The following is a 16,203-nucleotide window of genomic DNA, read 5'->3' as shown; positions in this document are numbered from 1 at the left end:
CCAAAATAAGCAAAGAATTCATACAACCAGGGGTGTCTGGGTGTCTCAGTTGGTTAAGTGGCTGCCTTCGGCTCAGGTCATGATCCCAGTGTCCTGGGATTAAGCCCCACATGGGGCTCCTGGCTCAGCAGAGATGCTATTTCTCCCTCTCCCTCTGCCTGCTTCTCTGCTTACTTGTGCTCTTTCTCTATCTCTCTGAAAAAATACATAAAATAAAATATTTTTTTAAAAAAGAATTCATACAGCTAAACATCAGAACAATAAATAATCCAATTAAAACTAGGCAGAAGAAAAGGAATAGACATTTTTCCAAAGACGACCTACAGATGGCCAATGGACATCATGAAAAGATGTTCATCATCGATAAACATGAGTGAAATGCTAACCAAAACCATGGTGAGATATAACCTACATCAGTAAAATGGCTAGTATCAGGAAGACAAGAAATAAGAAGTGTTGACAAGAATGTTGAGAAAAGAAAACAGGCATGCACTGTTGATGAAAATGTAAATATGTGCAACTTGTACAGAAGACATTATGGAAAGTTCTCAAAAAATTAAAAGTAGAAATACCATATGACCCAGTAATTCTACCCTTAATATTTATCTGAAGCAAACAAAAACACTAATTTGAAAATATATATATATATATACACACACACACTTATGTTTATTGCAGCGTTATTTATAATAGCCAAGACAGGGAAACAACCTACATAGCTACTGATAGATAAATGGGTAAAGAAATTGTGGTATATAGACACAATTGAATGTTGCTCAGCCTTAAAAAAAAAACAAAATCTTGCCATTCACAACATGGATTGACCTAAAGGATATTACACTAAATGAGATAAGTCAGAAAAACAAAGGCAAATACCATATGATTTCACATATATGTGGAAACTAAAAAACAAAACAAATGAACAACAAACCAAAAAGAACAACAACAAAATGGAAACAGACTCATAAATGCAGAGAAGAAACTGAAGGTTACCAGAGGGTAAGTGAGTAAGGACAAAAGGGGTGAAGGGAATTAAGAAATACAAAGTTCCAGCTATAAAATAAATACATCCCAGGGATAAAAAGTACAGCAGAGGGAATATAGTCCATAATTGTGCAATAACTTATGTGGTGACAGATGGTAATAATACTTATCATGATGAGCATTTCATAATGCATATGATTGCCTGTTCACTATGTTGTAATCCTGAAACTAATAAATGGATGTCAACTATACTTTAGTAATGCAATAAGTAACTTTCAGAAAGAATATTTTCATACTTTACCATATATACAGTTCATAATTTGTAATTTACTATCTAAGCATAATATTGACTTAATATTTCAATGGCATTTTGTAATTTTTTTAACAATAAAGGCAAAATGCATCAGTTAATAACACTGTAATGGTACATTTCAGAGAAAAACAACTAACAAGTCATAGTCAAAATTAAATGAGGACCTAAAATTTCAATGAGACTGTTAATTAATGTAAGGAGTGGCAAAACAGTCATAAGGGTACCTGTGAGGGGTGCCTGGGTGGCTCAGAGGGTTCAGTTTAGGTCATGGTCTCAGGGTCCTGGAATTGAGCCCCAAATCGGCTCTGCTCAGCAGGGAGCCTGCTTCTCCCCACCCTTACTCCCACCCCTGCCTGCCTCTCTGCCTGCTTGTGATTTCACTCTCTGTCAAATAAATAAATAAAATTCTTTTTTAAAAAAATATAAATTTAAAACTGTCAAAAGTAATGAACACTTGCTTGTAGAAAGGTAGGGATTAAGAATGGAGATCAATGAAGGGAGATAAAAATGAAGATGACAGATTTCTATTTTTAACTTCATACAAATTAATAAATTTTATCTTGTTTTACAATAAATGCAAGTTACTTTTTATATATTTAACCTATTTTAAGCGTTTCTTACCACGACTTATATGATAATAAAAACATATTTATCATATGACCACATTGTGTACTTGAGATGTGAAGAATTAGGACTTTTCTATATAAGAAGTCTAAGAGAATTAAATAACGTGATTAAGCTCCGTGATGTCTACAAATAATAGAATAAACCTAATCAAGAAGCAGAATTCTGAGACATTTGAAAAGATCATCTGGACTATTCCTACAAAATCAGAATACTTTAATGAATAGAAATTAAAAGAAAAGGTGCATTTTCTTCTGAGACAAAGCTTTCCAAAACTGTAACCCAGACTAACAGCAGTGAATTACTCTTGCTTAAATGGCTCAGTGTATAAACAGTGAAGTAGACAATCTGTTTTAGATTTTACGTCCCTGAAAATCAACTTTTGAAAATTCCCTAAAAAAATATGAAGCCAAGAAGAAAACACACACATAAGTGTCTAGGACAAAAAATGAAATGGACTTCCTCCATCTTTATACATGACAAATTCCCAAAATTCAGGGGCGATGGGTCCAATTGCTTTTCTTAGTATTGTGGCTCATAGAACTTTTATAGAGAGAAGTAGAACGTTATTAAATTCTTGGTTCAAACCTCTCTAAGGAGAAGTTATATGCCAACACACAGAGGTTTTTTTGTTTTATTTTGTTTTTTGTTTTGGTTTTTTTTTTTCCTCTCTCTACATGGTAAGGATGAGAAACCCAGATGGGTTTTTACTTTCTTTATGTTTCAAAATATTTTGTCATTTTCTGCAGAACAGGGCATGCACCTTTACCAATGATATCTTCACTTCATTTTAAAGATTTGCTACCTTGAAAAAAATAAAAATCTGTAAACTTGTATTATGTAACTAATTAAAAAATATATAAAATTGGCATTTAAGAAACAATTTCAACTCAAAAATAAAATCCTAAGTTAAAGGAAATGCTGCTTTCCACAAACTACACCATGATCCTTTGAAACTTAGATGTGAATGTGGAAAGATTGGACTTCCTTCATAAATGTTTTTCTCTGTTTTCATTGATATTCAACCTCTCTTCCTGATAGGAATAATTGTGCATCACCAGGAGAGCCTGGCTTTCAACCAGATGTAGTAATAGGGTGGGGTTTTGTCTTGTCTTATTTGTGAAAGGAATGTGGGAAACAGTTAAATTCATATTTTATGAAAAGAAGGACAGACTTTTTTAGAGACTAAAGATGGAACTGCAAACCCGTTTCCATTTTGGGGTATAAAACCAAACTACATTTGACATCTTTCTTGTGTGACCTTTTGACTGAGTTCTTGTTATTGGAAAAACAAGGGAAATAAACATGATTTCTTAGTTTTTAAAAGATTTCAGTATCAAATAATTTACAAATACAAAATACCTAAGGAATAAAAACGATGATACATACATATGACACAATGCAAGAAACAGAATATTGTCAATATCTTTAAAGTATGTTATATTCCTTCTAATTTAGAGAGAAATGTTATCTTCAATTACATTTATAGTTCTCTTCCTTCTCTTTATATTGATAATGATTTCTGTGTGTAAAAACTAAATATTGAGTAGCTTTGCATGTTTCAAAATTTTAAATAGATTCAATTACCTTTTGTATAATGTGCCTTTATGTTTAAAATAATATTTTTAAGGTCATTTCACACTGTACATTTGTTTTTACTGTTGTAGAAGATTTCATTTTATAAATATAATGCAATCACATTATTATATTTCTGTCAATGTGCAGGTGAGTTCCCCCAATATTCTTTTTCTATTAGATATAATAATTCAATATTTTATAACAAGGACTGAAGTTAGTGATGACTTCATGCTTCAGATTACTATTAAAATTGAACATCTTCATATATGATTATGTAATTCATTATTTCCTCTTGAAAATGATTATTCATGTTACTGTCACATTTTTGATTAGTGTATATGTCTATATCTTATATGAATGAAAGTGTGCCTTGTGGTGCCTATTTATAAACAGATTCACTTAATCATAATTAAGTCAAATTTATTTATCATGCTTCTTATCTAAGTAATTGGCAAACCCAGTTCCTATTTTTTTCTGCAGTTTTTGAGGCTTTTACTTCCCTACCTATTTTTATCTATCTATCTATTTATTTATTTATTTATTTATTTATTTCCTTCAGTGTTCCAAGATTCATTGTTTATTCACCATACCCCATAATCCATGCAATACTTGTCCTCCTTAATACCCACCACCAGGATCCCCAATCCTCTACTCCCCTGCCTTCCAAACTCTCAGTTTCTCAGAGTCTACAGTCTCTCATTTTTCTTCCCCTCTGATTTGTCCCAGTTAACTTCTCCTTTCCTTCTCCTAATGACCTCCATGTTGTTCCTTATGCTCCACAAGTAAATGAAACCATATGATAATTGACTTTCTCTCCTTGACTTATTTCTCTCAGCATAATCTCCTCCATTCCCATCCATGTTGATACAAAAGTTGGCTGCTCATCCTGTCTGATGGAGATGTAATATCCATTGTATATATGGATCATATCTTCTTAACCCATTCGTCTGCTGAAGGACATCTTGGCTCTGTGACCATTACTGCTATGAACATTGGGGTTCCTGCGCCCCTTCTTTTCACTACATCTGTATCTTTGGGGTAAATACCCAGAAATGCAATTGCCAGGTCATAGGGTAGCTCTATTTTTAATTTCTTAAGGAATCTCCACACTGTTTTCCAAAGTGTCTGCACCAACTTGCATTCCCACCAACAGTGTAAGAGACTTCCCCTTTCTCCACAACTTCTCCAACATTTGGTGTTTCTTGTCTTGTTAATTTTGGCCATTTTAACCGGTGTAAGGTGGTATCTCAATGTGGTTTTGATTTGAACCTCCCTGATGGTTAATAATGATGAACATTTTTTCAGGTGTCTGTTAGCCATTTGTATGTCTTCTTTGGAGAAGTGTCTATTCATGTCTTCTGCCCATTTTTTTTTTATTAAATTTTTTATTTCTTTTCAGTGTAACAGTATTCATTGTTTTTTCACCACACCCAGTGCTCCATGCAATATGTGCCCTCCCTAATACCCACCACCTGGTTCCCCCAACCTCCCAACCCCCGCCCCTTCAAAACCCTCAGGTTGTTTTTCAGAGTCCATAGTCTCTCATGGTTCACATCCCCTTCCAATTTCCCTCAACTCCCTTCTCCTCTCCATCTACCCTTGTCCTCCATATTATTTGTTATGCTCCACAAATAAATGAAACCATATGATACTTGACTCTCTCTGACTTATTTCACTCAGCATAATCTCTTCCAGTCCTGTCCATGTTGCTACAAAAGTTGGGTATTCGTCCTTTCTGATGGAGGCATAATACTCCATAGTGTATATGGACCACATCTTCCTTATCCATTCATCCGTTGAAGGGCATCTTGGTTCTTTCCACAGTTTGGCAACCGTGGCCATTGCTGCTATAAACATTGGGGTACAGATGGCCCTTCTTTTCACTACATCTGTATCTTTGGGGTAAATACCCAGTAGTGCAATTGCAGGGTCATAGGGAAGCTCTCTTTTTAATTTCTTGAGGAATCTCCACACTGTTCTCCAAAGTGGCTGCACCAGTTTGCATTCCCACCAACAGTGTAAGAGGGTTCCCCTTTCTCCACATCCTCTCCAACACACGTTGTTTCCTGTCTTGCTAATTTTGGCCATTCTAACTGGTGTAAGTTGGTATCTCAATGTGGTTTTGATTTGAATCTACCTGATGGCTAGTGATGATGAACATTTTTTCATGTGTCTGATAGCCATTTGTATGTCTTCATTGGAGAAGTGTCTGTTCGTATCTTCTGCCCATTTTTTAATATGATTGTCTGTTTTTTGTGTGTTGAGTTTGAGGAGTTCTTTATAGATCCTGGATATCAACCTTTTGTCTGTACTGTCATTGGCAAATATCTTCTCCCATTCCGTGGGTTGCCTCTTTGTTTTGTTGACTGTTTCTTTTGCTGTGCAGAAGATTTTGATCTTGATGAAGTTGCAAAAGTTCATTTTTGCTTTTGTTTCTTTCACCTTTGGAGACATATCTTGAAAGAAGTTGCTGTGGCTAATATCAAAGAGGTTACTGCCTATGTTCTCCTCGAGGAATCTGATGGATTCCTGTCTCACGTTGAGGTCTTTTATCCATTTCTAGTTTATCTTTGTGTACAGTGTAAGAGAATGGTCGAGTTTCATTCTTCTACATATAGCTGTCCAGTTTTCCCAGCACCATTTACTGAAGAGACTGTCTTTTTTCCACTGGATATTTTTTCCTGTTTTGTCGAAGATTATTTGACCATAGAGTTGAGGGTCCATATCTGAGCTCTCTACTCTGTTCCACTTGTCCATGTGTCTGTTTTTATGCCAGTACCATGCTGTCTTGGTGATCACAGCTTTGTAGTAAAGCTTGAAATCAGGTAACGTGATGCCGCCATTTTTTTAAATTTTATTTATTTATTTGACAGACAGAGATCATAAGTGGGCAGAGAGGCAGGCAGAGAGAGAGGGGGAAGCAGACTCCCTGCCGAGTGCAGAGAGCCTGATGTGGAGCTCGATCCCAGGACCCTGGGATCACGACCTGAGCTGAAGGCAGAGGCTTTACCCCACTGAGCCACCCAGGTGCCCGATGCCGCCAGTTTTATTTTTGTTTTTCAACATTTCCTTAGCAATTCGGGGTCTCTTCTGATTCCATACAAATTTAAGGATTATTTGCCCCAGCTCTTTGAAAAATACTGGTGGAATTTTGATTGGAATGGCCTTAAAAGTATGGATTGCTCTGGGCAGTATAGACATTTTAATGATGTTTATTCTTCCGATCCAAGAGCATGGAATGGTCTTTCATCTTTTTGTGTCTTCTTCAATTTCTTTTAGGAGTGTTCTGTAGTTCCTTGAGTACAGATCTTTAACCTCTTTGGTTAGGTTTATTCTGAGGTATCTTATGGTTCTTGGTGCTATAGTAAATGGAATCGATTCTCTAATTTGCCTTTCTGTATTTTCATTATTAGTGTATAAGAAAGCCACTGATTTCTGTACATTGACTTTGTATCCTGCCACGTTACTGAATTGCTGTATGAGTTCTAGTAGTTTGAGGGTGAGTTTTCCATATAAAGAATCATGTCATCTGCGAAGAGAGAGAGTTTGACTTCTTCCTTGCCAATTTGGATACCTTTTTTGAAATGATTATCTGTTTTTTGAGAGTTCGGTTTGAAGTGTTCTTTATAGATCTTGGACATCAGCCCTTTTTCTGTAGTGTCATTTGAGAATATCTTCTCCCATTCTGTGGGTTGCCTCTTTGCTTTGTTGACTGTTTCCTTTGCTGTGCACAAGCTTTTGATCTTGATGAAGTCCCAAAAGTTCGTTTTGCTTTTGTTTCCTTTGCCTTTGGAGACATGTCCTGAAAGAAGTTGTTGTGGCAATAAGATTACTTCCCATGTTCTCCTCTAGAATTTTGATAGATTTCTGCCTCATGTTCAGGTCTTTTATCCATTTTGAGTTTATCTTTATGTTTGGTATAAAAGAATGGTTGAGTTTATTCTTTTATTCATACCTATCCAGTATCCCAGCACCATTTATTGAAGAAACTATCTTTTGTCCACTGGAAGTTTTTTTCTGCTTTGTCAAAGATTTTTTGACTATAGAGTTCAGGGTCCCTCTCTGGGCTCTCTACTCTGTTCCACTGGTCTACATATCTGTGTTTGTGCCAATAGCATGCTGCCTTGGTGATCACAGCTTTGTAGTTAAACTTGAAATCAGGCAATGTGGTGCCCTCAGTTTTGTTTTTCTTTTTCAACATTTCCTTAGCAATTTGGGGTCTTTTCTAGTTTCAAACAAATTTTAGGATTGTTTGTTCCAGCACTTTGAAAAATGCCAGTGGAATTTTGATTGGGATGGCATTGAAAGTGTAGGTTGCTCTGGGGAGTATAGACATTTTAACAATGTTTATTCTTCTGATCCATTAACATGGAATGTTTTCCCATTTTTTGTGTCTTCTTCAATTTCTTTCATAAGCGTTCTGTAGTTCTTCGAATATAGATCTTTAACTCTTTGCTTAGGTTTATTCCAAGGTATCCTATGGTTCTTGGTACTATAGTAAATGTAATTGCTACTTTAATTTCCCTTTCTATATTTTAATTGTTAGTGTATAAGAAAAAAACTAATTTCTGTATATTGATTTTGCATCCTGCCACATTACTGAATTGCTGTATGAGTTCTAGTAGTTTGGGGGTGGAGTCTTTGGATTTTCCATATAAAGCATCATGTCATCTGTGAAGAAGGAGGTTGAACTTCTTCTTTGCCAATTTTAATACCTTTTTGTTGTTGTTGTTGTTGTTGTTGTCTGATTGCTGTTGCTAGGACTTCTAGTACTATGTTGAATAGGAGTGGTGAGAGGGGTCATCCTTGTCGTGTTCCTGATCTCAAAGGGAAGGCTCTCAGCTTTTCCCTATTGAGAATGATATTCACTGAGGGTTTTTCATAGATAGATTTTATGAAGTTGAGGAGTGTTACCCCTAACCCTATACTTTGAAGAGTTTTCATCAGGAAACTATGCTGTATTTTGCCAAATGCTTTTTTCTGCATCAATTGAGAAGACCATCAGGTTCTTCTCTCTTCTCTTATTGATGTGTCCTATCACATTGATTGTTGTGAATGTTGAATCACCCTTGCATACCAGGGATAAATCCTACCTGGTAATGGTGGATAATCTTTTTAATGTGCTGTTGGATCCTATTAACTAGGATATTGTTGAGAATCTTGGCATCCATATTCATCAGGGATATTGGTCTGAAATCTCCTTTTTAATGGCGTCTTTGCCTGGTTTGGGGATCAGGATAATAGAAAAAGTCAGGGAGTTTTCCTTCTGTTTTTGTTTTTTGAAACAGCATCAGGAGAGTAGGTATTATTTATTCTTTGAATGTTTGGTAGAATTCCCCTGGGTATCCGTCAGTTCCTGGGCTCTTGTTTTGGGAAGTTGGTCTATTCAGGTTGTCAATTTCTTCCTGATTCAGTCTTGGAAGTTTATAGGTTTCCAGGAATGCATCCATTTCTTTTAGGTTGCTTAACTTATTGGCATGTAACTGTTGATAATAATTTCTGATGATTTTTTCTATTTCCTTGGTGTTAGTCATGATCTCTCCCCTTTTATTCGTAATTTTATTAACTTGGGTCCTCTCTCTTTTCTTTTGGATTAGTTTGGTCAGTGGCTCATTGGAATTATTTATTCTTTCAAAGAACCAGCTTCTGGTTTTATTGATGTATTCTACTGTATCTCTAGCTTCTAGCTCAATGATCTGTGTTTTAATCTTGATTATTTCCCTTCTTGTGCCTGATGTTGGCTCAATTTGTTGTTGATTTTCCAGTTCTTTAAAGTATAAAGAGAGCTGGTGTATTCTGGATTTTTCCATTTTTTTTTTGTGTGTGGCTTGGATGGCTTTGCTATATCCCATAGATTTTGGACCAATGTGTCTTCATTCTCACTGGTTTCCATGAATTGTTTAAGTTCTTCTTTGATTTCCTGGTGATCCAAACATTCTTATGCAGAGTGGTCATTAGCTTTCAAGAGTTTGAATCCTTCCATATCTTTTCTTGTGGCTGAGTTCCAGTTTCAAAGCATTATGGTCTGAGAATATGCAGGGAATATTATCAGTCTTTTCGTATCAGTTGAGAACTGTTTTGTGACCCAGTATCTGGTCTATTCTGGAGAGAAAGTTCCAGGTGCCCTCAAGAAGAATGAGTATTCTCTACTTTTAGGGTGGAATGTCCTGTATATATCAATGAGGTCCATTTGTCCAATGTGTCATTCAAAGATCTTGTTTCTTTGTTGATTTTCTATTACTGAGAGTATCATGTTAAGATCCCCTAGTATTAATGTATTCATGTCAATATGACTATTGTGATTAACATATATCTTGTGTATTTGGCTGCTCCCATACTGGGTGCATAAATATTTATAATTGTTAGATCTTCTTGGTTGATAGACCCTTTAAGAATTATGTAGTGTCCTTCTTTATCTCTGACTACAGTCTTTAGGTTAAATCTAACTTATCTGATACTAGAATTGTTACCCCAACTTTCTTTTGAGGCCCGTTAACATGCAAGATGCTTCTCCATCCCTTTACTTTCAGTCTAGAAGTATCTTTAGGTTCTAAATGTGTCTCTGTAGACTGAGTGTGGACTGGTCCTGTTGTTTTATCCAGTCTGCAACACTACACTGTTCTTTGGGAGCACATAGGCCATTCATGTTGAGAGTGATTTTGAAAGATACATTTTTATTGACATTGCATTCCCTGTGAAGTCCTTGTTTTTATAGAGTATCTCTGTAAATTTCTGTTCTCTGTCACTTTTGGGTTCTTTCTTATTTTATAGAACCCCCTTAATGTTTCTTATAGTGTCAGCTTTGTGGTCACAGACTTTTTTATAATTTGTGTCTTTGCTTTTTTCTGATTGGTCTGGTTATAATTTTATTAATTTTATCGATATCAAGAAACCAGCTTATGATTATATAGATTTTTTCTATAGATTTTTCTCTTTTAATGATTTCTACTCTGATATTTATTTTCTTTGGCTTACTTTGGGTCAATTTACTCTTCTTTTGCTAGTTTCTTTCTTTTTTAATTTTATCATTTTTTTATTTTTTTAATAAACATATAATGTATTTTTATCCCCAGGAGTACAGGTCTGTGAACTGCCAGGTTTACACACTTCACAGCACTCAACATAGCACATACCCTCCCCAATGTCCATAACTCCACCACCCTCTCCAGACCCCCTTCCCCCCAGCAACCCTCAGTTTGTTTTGTGAGGTTAAGAGTCTCTTATGGTTTGTCTCCCTCCCGATCCCATCTTGTCTCATTAATTCTTTTCCTACCCCCCAAACCCCCCACGTTGCTTCTCCACTTCCTCATATCAGATATCAGGGAGATCATATGATAGTTGTCTTTCTCTGATTGACTTATTTCTGAAAGCATAATACCCTCTAGTTTCATCCACATCATCACAAATGGCAAGATTTCATTTCTTTTGATGGCTGTGTTATATATATATATATATATATATATATATATATATATATAAACTTCTTCTTTATCCATTCATCTGTTGATGGACATCTAGGTTCTTTCCATCATTTGGCTATTGTGGACATTGCTGCTATAAACATTTGAGTGCACGTGCTCCCTCGGATCACCACGTTTGTATCTTTAGGATATACACCCAGTAGTGCAATTGCTGGGTCATAGGGTAGCTCTATTTTCAGCTTTTGGAGGAACCTCCATGCTGTTTTCCAGAGTGGTTGCACCAGCTTGCATTCTCACCAACAGTGTTGGAGGGTTCCCCTTTCTCCACATCCTCGCCAGCATCTGTCATTACCTGACATGTTAATTTGAGCCATTCTGACTGGTGTGAGGTGGTATCTCATTGTGGTTTTGATTTGTATTTCCCTGATGCCGAGTGATGTGGAGCATTTTTTCACGTGTCTGTTGGCCATCTGGATGTCTTCTTTGCGGAAATGTCTGTTCATCTCTTCTGCCCATTTCTTGATTGGATTATTTGTTCTTTGGGTGTTGAGTTTGCTGAGCCCTTTATAGATTTTGGATGCTAGTCCTTTATATGATATGTCATTTGCAAATATTTTCTCCCATTCTGTCAGTTGTCTTTTGGTTTTGTTAACTGTTTCCTTTGCTGTGCAAAAGCTTTTGATCTTGATGAAATCCCAATAGTTAATTTTTGCCCTTGCTTCTGTTGCCTTTGGCAATGTTCCTAGGAAGAAGTTGCTACGGCTGAGGTCAAAGAGGTTGCTGCCTGTGTTCTCCTCAAGGATTTTGATGGATTCCTTTCTCACATTGAGGTCCTTCATCCATTTTGAGTCTATTTTTGTGTGTGGTGTGAGGAAATTTTCCAATTTCATTTTTCTGCATGTGGCCATCCAATTTTCCCAACAACATTTGTTGAAGAGGCTGTCTTTTTTCCATCAGACATTCTTTCCTGCTTTGTCGAAGATTAGTTGACCATAGAGTTGAGGGTCTATTTCTGGGCTCTCTATTCTGTTCCATTGGTCTATATGTCTGTTTTTGTGCCAGTACCATACTGTCTTGCTGATGACAGCTTTGTAATAGAGCTTGAAGTCTGGAATCGTGATGCCACCGACTTTGGCTTTCTTTTTCAATATTCTTTGGCTATTCGAGGTCTTTTCTGGTTCCATATAAATTTTAGGATTATTTGTTCCATTTCATTGAAAAAAAATGGGTGGGATTTTGATAGGGATTGCATTAAATGTGTGGATTGCTTTAGGTAGCATAGACATTTTCACAATGTTTGTTCTTGCAATCCAGGAGCATGGAATATTTTTCCATTTCTTTGTGTCTTCCTCAATTTCTTTCATGAGTTCTTTATATTTTCTAGGTGTAGATTCTTTGCCTCTTTGGTTGGGTTTATTCCTATGTATCTTATAGTTTTGGGTGCAATTGTAAATGGGATTGACTCCTTAATTTCTCTTTCTTCTGTCTTGTTGTTGGTGTAGAGAAATGCAACTGATTTCTGTGCATTGATTTTATATCCTGACACTTTACTGAATTCCTCTATGAGTTCTAGCAGTTTTGGAGTGGAGTCTTTTGGGTTTTCCACATACAGTATCATATCATCTGTGAAGAGTGATAGTTTGACTTCTTCTTTGCCAACTTGGATGCCTTTAATTTCTTTTTGTTGTCTGATTGCTGAGGCTAGGACTTCTAGTACTATGTTGAATAGCAGTGGTGATAGTGGACATCCCTGCCATGTTCCTGACCTTAGCGGAAAAGCTTTCAGTTTTTCTGCATTGAGAATGATATTTGCGGTGGGTTTTTCATAGATGGCTTTGATAATATTGAGGTATGTGCCCTCTATCCCTACACTTTGAAGAGTTTTAATCAGGAAGGGATGCTGCACTTTGTCAAATGCATTTTCAGCATCTATTGAGAGTATCATATGATTCTTGTTCTTTCTTTTATTGATGTGTTGTATCACATCAATTGATTTGTGGGTGTTGAACCAACCTTGCAGCCCAGGCTAAATCCCACCTGGTCGTGGTGAATAATCCTTTTAATGTACTGTTGGATCCTATTGGCTAGTATTTTGGTGAGAATTTTCGCATCTGTGTTCATCAAGGATATTGGTCTGTAATTCTTTTTTTTTTTTTTTTTTTTTTGATGGGATCCATGTCTGGTTTTGGGATCAATGTGATGCTGGCGTCATAAAATGAGTTTGGAAGTTTTCCTTCCATTTCTATTTTTTGAAACAATTTCAGGAGAATAGGGAATAATTCCTCTTTAAATTTTGGTAGAATTCCTCTGGGAAGCCATCTGGCCCTGGGCTTTTGTTTGGAGATTTTTGATGACTGTCTCAATCTCCTTACTGGTTATGCGTCTGTTCGGGTTATCTAATTCTTCCTGGTTCAGTTGTGGTAGTTTATACGTCTCTAGGAATGTATCCATTTCTTCCAGATTGTCAAATTTGTTGGCGTAGAGTTGCTCATAGTATATTCTTATAATTGTTTGTATTTCTTTGGTGTTGTTTGTGATCTCTCCTCTTTCATTCACGATTTTATTTATCTGGGTTCTTTCTCTTTTCTTTTTGATAAGTCTGGCCAGGGGTTTGTCAATCTTATTTATTCTTTCAAAGAACCAGCTCCAAGTTTCGTTGATTTGTTCTATTGTTTTTTTGGTTACTATTTCATTGATTTCTGCTCTGATCATTATGATTTCTCTTCTCCTGCTGGGTTTAGGCTTTCTTTGCTGTTCTTTCTCCAGCTCCTTTAGGTGTAGGGTTAGGTTGTGTATTTGAGACCTTTCTTGTTTCTTGAGAAAGGCTTGTATCACTATATATTTTCCTCTCAGGACTGCCTTTGCTGTGTCCCACAGATTTTGAACCAACGTGTTTTCATTATCATTTGTTTCCATGACTTTTTTCAATTCTTCTTTAATTTCTTGGTTGACCCACTCATTCTTTAGAAGGATGCTTTTTAGTCTCCATGTATTTGGGTTCTTTCCAAATTTCCTCCTGTGATTGAGTTCTAGCTTGTTCTAGGATGTTCCATGTGCACTAGAGAAGAATGTGCATTCTGTTGCTTTGGGATGGAATGTTCTGAATATATCTGTGATGTCCATCTTGTTCAGTGTGGCGTTTAAGGTCTTTATTTCCTTGTTGATCTTTTGCTTGGATGATCTGTCCATTTCAGTGAGGGGAGTGTTAAAGTCCCCTACTATTATTGTATTATTGTTGATGTGTTTCTTTGATGTTGTTATTAATTGGTTTATATAGTTGGCTGCTCCCATGTTAAGGGCATAGATATTTAAAATTGTTAAGGCTTCTTGTTGGACAGACTTTTTGAGTATGATATAGTGTCCTTCCTCATCTCTTATTATACTCTTTGGCTTAAAGTTTAAGTGATCTGTTATAAGGATTGCTACCCCAGATTTTTTCTTATATCCATTAGCATGGTACATTGTTTTCCAACCACTCACTTTAAATCTGGACGTGTCTTTGGGTCTAAAATGAGTTTTTTATAGGCAGCATATTGATGGGTTTCGTTTTTTTAATCCATTCTGATACCTGTGTCTTTTGATTGGGGCATTTAGCCCATTTACATTCAGGGTGCCTATTGAGAGATATGAATTTAGTGCCATTGTCTTGCCTATAAGGTGACTGTTACTGTATTTTGTCTCTGTTCCTTTCTGATCTACTACTTTTAGGCTTTCTCTTTGCTTAGAGGACCCCTTTCAATATTTCCTATAGAGCTGGTTTGGTGTTTGCAAATTCTTTGAGTTTTTGCTTGTCCTGGAAGATTTTTATCTCTCCTTCTATTTTCAATGATAGCCTAGCTGGATATAGTATTCTTGGCTGCATGTTTTTCTCCTTTAGTGCTCTGAATATATCACGCCAGTTCTTTCTGGCCTGCTAGGTCTCTGTGCATAAGTCCACTGCCAATCTAATATTTTAACCATTGTATGTTGCAGACTTCTTTTCCCTGGCTGCTTTCAGGATTTTCTCTTTGTCGCTAAGACTTGTAAATTTTACTATTAGGTGATGGGGTGTGAACCTATTCTTATTGATTTTGAGGGGCGTTCTCTGTGCCTCCTGGATTTTAATGTTTGTTCCCTTTACCATATTAGGGAAATTCTCTCCAATAATTCTCTCCAATATACCTTCTGCTCCCCTCTCTCTTTATTCTTCTTCTGGAATCCCAATTATTCTAATGTTGTTTCGTCTTATGGTGTCACTTATCTCATGAATTCTCCCCTCATGATCCAGTATTTGTTTGTCTCTCTTTTGCTCAGCTTCTTTATTCTCTGTCATTTGGTCCTCTATATCACTAATTCTTTCTTCTGCCTCATTTACCCTAGCAGTAAGAGCCTCCAATTTTTTATTGCACCTCATTAATAGCTTTTTTGATTTCAACTTGGTTAGATTTTAGTTCTTTTATTTCTTCAGGAAGAGCTTTTATTTCTCTGGAGAGGGTTTCTCTAGTATCTTCCATGCCTTTTTCGAGCCCAGCGAGAACTCTGAGAATCGTCATTCTGAACTCTAGATCTGACATAATACCAATGTCCGTATTGATTAGGTCCCTAGTCTTTGGTACTGCCTCTTGTTCTTTTTTTTTTTTTTTTGTGGTGAGTTTTTCTGCCTTGTCATTTTGTCCTGATAAGTATATATGAAGGAGGGCGCCTGGGTGGCTCAGTGGGTTAAGCCTCTGCCTTCAGCTCAGGTCATGATCTCAGGGTCCTGGGATGGAGCCCTGCATTGGGCTCTCTGCTCGGCAGGGAGCCTGCTTCCTCCCCACCACTCTCTGCCTTCTTGTGATCTCTCTCTCTGTGTCAAATAAATAAATAAAAAATCTTAAAAAAAATAAAAGAATATATGAAGGAGCAAATACAATACTAAAATTGTGGCAAAGACCACAGGAAAATGCACTTTAACCAAATCAGAAGAGACCCCAAATCATGGCGTGAAGAAAGGGGACAAAAAGAGGTTCAGAAAAAAAAAAAAGAAAACAAATAAGGAAGCAATTATATATATATATATTTATGTATGTATATATATATATGTATATATATATATTAGACTGGTGACTAGAACAGGGTCACCCACTTAATTTTGGGAGTATTTTGGTCTCTTAGAGGCAACTACATCCCAAAATTTTAAATAATGAAAAACATATATAAGGGTAAACACAATGAAGGGATGGAATATGCCTATACAGATTAAAAAAATTTTATTTAAATTTCTAAAAAAGGAATTGATAAAGTAAGTTGGTTGGGAGAATAAAG

This window comes from Martes martes (genome assembly GCF_963455335.1).
Source record: "Martes martes genome assembly, chromosome: 8".
NCBI lineage: Eukaryota > Metazoa > Chordata > Mammalia > Carnivora > Mustelidae > Martes > Martes martes.
The sequence above is the reverse complement of the archived record's forward strand: the minus strand, read 5'-3'. Positions refer to the sequence as shown.